We start from the raw sequence: 6744 nt of genomic DNA on the forward strand, positions 1-6744 counted from the left end.
TGGACCACATCTTCTTTATCCATTCATCTGTTGAAGGGCATCTCTGCTCTTTCCACAGTTTGGCTATTGTGCACATTGTTGCTATGAACACTGCAATGCATATGGCCCTTCTTTTCACGACCTCTGTATCTTTGGGGTAAATACCCAATAGTGCAATTGCTGGGTCATAAGGTAGCTCTGTTTTTAATTTTTTGAGGAACCTCCACACTGTTTTCCAAAGTGGCTGTTCCAGCTTGCATTTCCAACAACAGTGTAAGAGGGTTCCCCTTTCTCCACAACCTCTCCAACATTTGTTGTTTTTTGCCTTGTCAATTTTTGCCATACTAACTGGTGTAAGGTGGTATCTAAATGTGGTTTTGATTTGAATTTCCCTGATGGCTAATGATGATGAACATGTTTTCATGTGTCTGTTAGCCATTTGTATGTCTTCTTTAGAGAAGTGACTGTTCATGTCTTCTGCCCATTTTTTGACTTATTTGTTTTTTGGGTGTTGAGTTTGAGAAGTTCTTTATAGATCTTGGATATTAGCCCTTTGTCTTTATTGTCATTTGCAAATATCTTCTCCCATTCCGTGGGTTGCCTCTTTGTTTTGCTGACTGTTTTGTTTGATGTGCAGAAGCTTTTTTTCTTGATGAACTCCCAAAAGTTCATTTTCGCTTTTGTTTCGCTTGCCTTTGGAGATGTGTCTTGAAAGAAGTTGTTGTGGCTGAGGTAGAAGAGGTTACTGCCTATGTTCTCCCCTAGGATTTTGATTGATTCTTGTCTCACATTTAGGTCTTTCATCCATTTTGAGTTTATCTTTGTGTATGGTGTTAGAGAATGGTCGAGTTTCATTCTTCTGTATATAGCTGTCCAGTTTTCCAAGCACCATTTATTGAAGAGACTTCGTTCCATTGCATATTTTTTCCTGCTTTGTTGAAGATTAGTTGACCATAGAGTTGAGGGTCCATATCTGGGCTCTCTATTCTGTTCCATTGATCTATATGTCTGTTTTTGTGCTAGTACCATGCTGTCTTGGTGATCACAGCTTTGTAATGTAGCTTGAAATCAGGCAACATGATGCCCCCAGGTTTGTTTTTCTTTTTCAACATTTCCTTGGTGATTTGGGGTTTTTCCTGGTTCCATACAAGTTTTAGGATTGTTTGTTCCAGCATTTTGAAAAATGCCATTGGTATTTTTTTTTAAGTTTTAATTAATGATGATTAACTTTTAATGCTCGGTCTTTTTTTTATTATGTTATATTAATCACCATATAGTACATCATTAGTTTTTGATGTAGTGTTCCATGATTCATTATTTGTGTATAACACCCAGTGCTCCATGCAGAACGTGCCCTCTTTAATACCCATCACCAGGCTAACCCATCCTCCCACGCTGCTACCCTCTAGAACCCTCAGTTTGTTTTTCAGAGTCCATCGTCTCTCATGGTTCATCCCCCCCTCAGATTTCCCCCCCTTCATTCTTCCCCTTCTGCTATCTTCTTCTTCTTCTTTTTTTTAACATATAATGTATTATTTGTTTCAGAGGTACAGATCTGTGATACAACAATCTTGCACAGTTCACAGCACTCACCATAGCACATACCCTACCCAATGTCTATCACCCAGATATGAGGAATTCTTAATCTCAGGAAACAAACTGAGGGTTGCTGGAGTGGTGGGGGGTGGGAGGGAGGGGGCCATTGGTATTTTGATCTGGATGGCATTGAAAATATAGAGTGCTCTGGGCAGCATAGACATTTTAACAATGTTTATTATTCCAATCCATGAGCATGGAATATTTTTCCATCTTTTTGTGTCTTCTTCAATTTCCTTCATAAGTGTTCTGTATTTTCTAGAGTATAGATCCTTTACCTCTTTGGTTAAGTTTATTCTAAGGTATCTTAAGGTTTTTGGTGCTATTGTAAATGGAATTGAATCCCTAATTTCTCTTTCTACAGTTACATTGTTAGTGTATAGGAAAGCAACTGATTTCTGTGCTTTGATTTTGTATCCTGCCACATTACTGAATTGCTGTATGAGTTGCTCCATACTTTTAAAAATTAAGTGAGTTATTTACTTTCTTGCCATGGATATACAGAGTTCTAAGACTGTATATTTTATATACATAGAGAATATGTAGAGCTTAGAACAAGTTCTGCTGCACCAAGAGCATACATAAATGTCTTTGAAACTTCCCTCCAGTTACAGCATTTCCTAATCATTACATGTAAAAACATGATTCTCCCCAAATTTAATGGTTTAAATTAACAATTGGGAAAGTACTTCTATTGCAAAAGGATTGGTTTCAGAAAAATTTTAAACTGTGCTCTTAATAGATATTAAAATCCCAAATATCAAGGTTATAATGAGAAAAAAATCTTTTGTTTTAACCAAAGCATTGTTTGCAAAATATAAACATGGCACTATAGTATAAAACTTTTCTCTAATAAATACTAAATCATAGGGTGTACTACTTTTAGATAAAATTGTGTAACTAGAGCCAATATTTAAAAGAATGTACAGAAAAAAATTAGAAATTTAACAAAGAGATAGAAATCCTAAAATAACAGATATTCTTGAGCTGAATAACTCAATGAATGAAATTTAAAAAAGACATAATTAAGAGCATTTACAACAGCATAGAACAAACAGATGATAGAATCAGTGAATTAGAGAATAGGAATATTGAAAAAACCCGGTCTGAGGAGAACAAAGAAAAAGAATGAAGAAAGAGTACATAATCCATGGACACCATAAAAAAAATGAATATCAGAATCATTGGATTGCCAGAAGGAGAAGAGAGGGAGAAGGGGGAAGATAAAATTTATTTAAAGAAATAACAGATGAGAACTTCCAAAGTCTGGGGAGAGACTTGGATGTCCAAGTTCATGTAGTTAATATATTATCTCATTATTTCAATTAAAAATTACCTTCTCTAAGAAACATTGTAATGAAACTATCAAAAATCAAAGACAGAGAATCCCAACAACAAGAGAAAAAAATATTGTAAACTGGAAAGGAAACTTGATTAGGCTATCAGTGAATTTCTCCTCAGAAACCTTAAAAGGAAAGGAGAGAATGGAATGGTGGATTCAGTGTTTAAAAAAAATTATCTACTAAGAATACTCCATCCATCAACATTATCTTATAGAAATTAAGGAAAATTAAAGACATTCTCAGACAAACAAAAGCTAATTAAATACATCATCACTAGACCTGCTTTACAAGAAATGCAGAAACGGGTGTTTCAAGCTGAAATGCAAAGACACTAATTAGTAACATGAAAACATACCAAGATACAATACATTGGTAAAAGTAAATATAAAGTCAGATTTAGAAAATTCTAATTCTATAAGATGATGTGTTAAACACTTAGCTATAGTAATAAGGTTAAAGGACACAAGTGTTTAAAATAACTATAGCTACTATAATTTGTTAACAAATACACAATATAGAAGAGATAAATTGTGACATGAAAAAGATACAAGGGGGGAAAGGGTAGAGTTTTTTATGCAATCAAACTTAAGCTGATATCAGCTTAAAAGGAGCTGTTTTATTCTACAACTGTTCTGTAAGTTCTACATCTATACTTCCTCAGGCCCATTTTCTGTTGATTTATTTTGTTTACTTGAATGGGTCATACTTTCCTCTTTTATTATATATCTTGTGAATTTTTGTTGTTGTTGGAAACTGGACATCTGAATCTTACAATGTGGTGACCCTGAAAATGAGATTCTATCCCCTCTCCAGGGTTTGCTGTCTTTTTTAATTATTTTAGTCTATGTGCCAGGGAACAAACAAATGTGAAAGCTGAAGGTCCTCAAAAGTCTTTCCTGAGCTTATATCTTTCCTAGTTTTGCATGGTGGATTTTTTTTTTAAGATTTTATTTATTTATTTGTCAGAGAGAGAGAGAGAGCCAAGCAGGGGGAGCAGCAGAGGGAGAGGCAGAAGCAAGCTCCCTGCTGAGCAAGGAGCCCAAAGCAGGACTCAATCACAGGACCCTGGGATCGTGACCTGAGCCAAAGACAGATGTGTAACCGACTGAGCCACTCAGGCATCCCTGCATGGTGGATTTTTAAATTTCTCCATATATGCAGTTTTTTAATGTTCAAAAAATAGGCCTTGTGCCTTTGAATCTCTTGGAAGTTTCTTCAGCTAGTGGGGGTTAAAACAATGGTATCTCACTTCTGTGCCTATACTTTTTTTTTTATTTTACATTTTTAAAATTTTATTATGTTATGTTAATCACCATACATTACATCATTAGTTTTTGATGTAGTGTTCCATGACTCATTGTTTGCGTATAACACCCAGTGCTCCATTCAATACATGCCCTCTTTAATACCTATCACCAGGCTAACCCATCCCCCCATCCCCCTCCCCTCTAGAACCCTCAGTTTGTTTCTCAGAGTCCATAGTCTCTCATGGTGTGCCTATACGTTTTTTTTTTTTAATTTATTTTTTTCAATTTTTTTTATTATTATGTTATGTTAATGATAACAAACAGCAATCTAAAATCAGAGCACAGTATCCCAGTATTTGGAAGGATGAGGCTCTTATTGCCCACTCTGGCTTCATCAAGCTGCACCAGAAACAAGTTGCTGTTCTTAAGACTACCAGATATGGGGCTAGGATGATGGGGGATGGGTATTCACTTCCATGCTGAAGGCTGAAATCTACCAGCGTTAATTAATTCCCCAACCTATCTTTCTCCTGAAGCTACAAGCATTCAAATTAACTCCACAATTCCAAATAGTCACTTCAGATCATTTCTGCCAGTGTAGTTGTTCAGGTGGAGAGATGGATCCCTGGCACTTTTTATTGTACCATCATACCTGACTTAACTATCATAGTCTGTTTTTATCCTTTTAATACCTATTATGTCTGTAATTATAACACTCTTTCATTCCTGATATAGGTGTTTTGTGTTCTTCCTCTTTTTCTCTTGATCCTTTTATAGGTGTTTATTGATTTTGTCGATTTTTTATGACAATTTTTGGCTTTGATAATTTTCTCTATTTTTACCTGATTTCAGTTTTTAAAAATTTAATTTTGGTCTCATCTTTATTATTTCCTTCTTTCTACTTGCTTTGATTCATTTTGTTTTTCTTCATTTTCTGTCTTCTTGAAGTGCAATATTAGTCATCTGGTTTTATTTCTAATTTTCTAATATAAAGTAATATAATGTAAATAGCATATACATATATCAGATATATAGGTTATATTTGTTAGATTAAATTATACTTATAATATGATATTTCTTATTTTCTAATATAAATTTTAAAGTTATAAATCTCCCTCTAATTTACTGTTTAAAAAGCATCTCATAATTTTTGATATACTACATTTTCTATATCAAAAAGTTCAAAATAGTTTCTACTTTAATTTGTGGATTATTTAGAAGTGTGATGATTAGTTTCTAAATAACTGGGGGTTCTCTTGATATATTATTTTTATTAATTTCTAATCTAAATCCATTGTGGTAAGTGAACACCTTGGGTCTGAATTTAATCTCTTTAAATTTATTGAGATTAATTGTATGACCCAGCATAAAATCTATCTTGGTGAACTTACCATGTGCACTTGCTAGGAATGTGTATTTTTTTAGTTGTTGGTTGGTGTGTCATCTAAGTTAAAGTCACTGACAGCATTGTTCAGGTTATCTGTCTTTACTGACTTTTAGGCTAGTTGTTCCATGAATTGCTGATTGAATGGTGTAAAATATCCTTTAATTTTCTGAATTTCTACCTTATATACTTTAAAGATCTGTTGATAGATACATAGATGCTTATTATTGTGATATCTTCTTGATAATTTGTCTTTTATTATGAACTGTTACTCTTTACCTCAGGTCATACATATTTCATGCTCTATTTTGTCTGATGTTAACATAGCCACTTCCACCTTATTATGATAGTTTTTTGTGTGGTATATCTTTATTTACCATTTATCTTTAACATCTCTGTGACTTTACACTGAAAGTGCTGTCCTTATAGAGATCATATACTTGGGTATTTTTAAAATCTACTTTGACATTCTGTGCCTTCTAATTAGAGGGTTTAGCTATTTACCATTTCGTTTAATTATTAGAATGGTTGAATTAGGTCTAACATTTTATTATGTATTTCCTTCTCCGTTATGTATTTCTCTGTTCTACCTTTCTGGCCTTCTTCTGCATTATTAGAACAACTTTAAGTTGTTTTAAAATAGCTATTTAATTTTTAGCTATACTTTATTTTTATAAGTTGATCTAGGTATTATATCATTAACTGTTCACAGTTTACAGAATATTGTATTGCTTCACATGAAATATAGAAATCTTGCAACTTGATATATCTATTTAACCCCCACCTCATTCCTTCCAGTAGTTTTCATATGCAGTACATATAAATCTATTTCAATCTTGTATTAAATCTTTTATTTTAAAATACATTAGAGAATAATGTAATTTCTATACTTTTCAACATTTTTAAAAGTAAACATACTTTCTTATATTTGTCCAGATATTTACTATTTCTGATGCCTTTTTCCCTTCCAGGACATCTAAGTTTTCATGTTATTATAGTGTTTCAGCCTGAAGAATTTCCTTTGGCATTTTTTTTTTTTTTTTTTTAGTGCAGGACACCTGACACCTTATTGTCTTTTTTTTATTTAATGTCTTTATTTCACATTTACTTAAATTTTAATAGACTTTTTTGGGGAGCAAATTTAGGTTCACAGTAAAATTGAGCAGAAAGTACAAAGAGTTCCCATATACTTCCT

The sequence above is a fragment of the Neomonachus schauinslandi genome, chromosome X (genome assembly GCF_002201575.2).
Source record: "Neomonachus schauinslandi chromosome X, ASM220157v2, whole genome shotgun sequence".
Classification (NCBI taxonomy): domain Eukaryota; kingdom Metazoa; phylum Chordata; class Mammalia; order Carnivora; family Phocidae; genus Neomonachus; species Neomonachus schauinslandi.